The sequence below is a fragment of the Amia ocellicauda genome (genome assembly GCF_036373705.1).
Source record: "Amia ocellicauda isolate fAmiCal2 chromosome 11 unlocalized genomic scaffold, fAmiCal2.hap1 SUPER_11_unloc_2, whole genome shotgun sequence".
NCBI classification, from domain to species: Eukaryota; Metazoa; Chordata; class Actinopteri; order Amiiformes; family Amiidae; genus Amia; species Amia ocellicauda.
This window is the reverse complement of record NW_027102660.1, coordinates 951,786-952,702: the sequence shown is the minus strand read 5'-3', so window position 1 is coordinate 952,702 and position 917 is coordinate 951,786. Positions and strand designations below refer to the sequence as shown.

The following is a 917-nucleotide window of genomic DNA, read 5'->3' as shown; positions in this document are numbered from 1 at the left end:
AAATCACGCCCCCCAATTATGACGTAGGAATATTAATAAGCTTAGGGCATACGTCATAACAAATAGGCCGCGCCCAAAAAACCCTACTATCTACTCTTATGTAGTTGAAGGCGCAGTATAGCTCTGATAGTCTGGTGGTCTTTTAATTAAAATCTGATGATGATGATGATGATGATGATATTGTTGTTGTTGTTGTTGTTGTTCTTGTTGTCGTCGTAGTCGCCGTCATTATTATTGTTAAAGTAAAGCAGTAGTTAGATTTGTTGCTACCGTAAGGTGTAGAAGGCACAATAGCTCTGTGATTGTCTGATGGTGGCACAAGACGAGCAGCAACTGTTTGAACAAGCCATTGAGCATCACCTTGTTGGGAAAAGTGTAAGTCTTGTCATAGCTCAGGGCGTTCTTCCTTTGAAAGAGTTTCCAAAGTGTCCTGATGTGCCCTTGAGCAATGCAAAATAGGTCAGTGAAAATAGAAACCTTTATCTCACAGGCTGGCCCACGGGAAACGCCTGTGTGCGTTTTACCAGCCGGCTTCGATGGGAGCCATTCGAAACTCCAGGACGGGTCGGTTTCCGTAGTGTAGTGGCTATCACGTTCGCCTCACACGCGAAAGGTCCCCGGTTCGAAACCGGGCGGAAACAACCCGCGGTGCATGCGTGCCAGTGCTGTGTTACCCGTCCCCATCTCTCTGCCCCGAGGCTGGCCGTCGTTTTCTCTTGCTCGGAGTGGCAAGAAATCCTGACCTTGAGAACAAACGATCGCAGAAGGGTAGCTTTGCGAGGCGCTGGAACTGACACTTTTAAAATCGATACATGTTGTTGCTGTTACAATACGACCGTAGCAGGATCGGCGACATTGCTGTTACTCTTATGTAGTTGAAGGCGCAGTATAGCTCTGATAGTCTGGTGGTGACGGAA

At 47.3% G+C, this 917-nt stretch overlaps 1 non-coding gene across 1 annotated transcript; it reads left to right on the top strand.

The window, feature by feature from the left end:
* Positions 1-568: 568 nt before the first annotated feature.
* Positions 569-641, top strand: trnav-cac (transfer RNA valine (anticodon CAC)). The gene has a single exon. It is a non-coding gene; the product is annotated as a tRNA-Val (tRNA).
* The last annotated feature ends 276 nt before the right edge of the window (positions 642-917 follow it).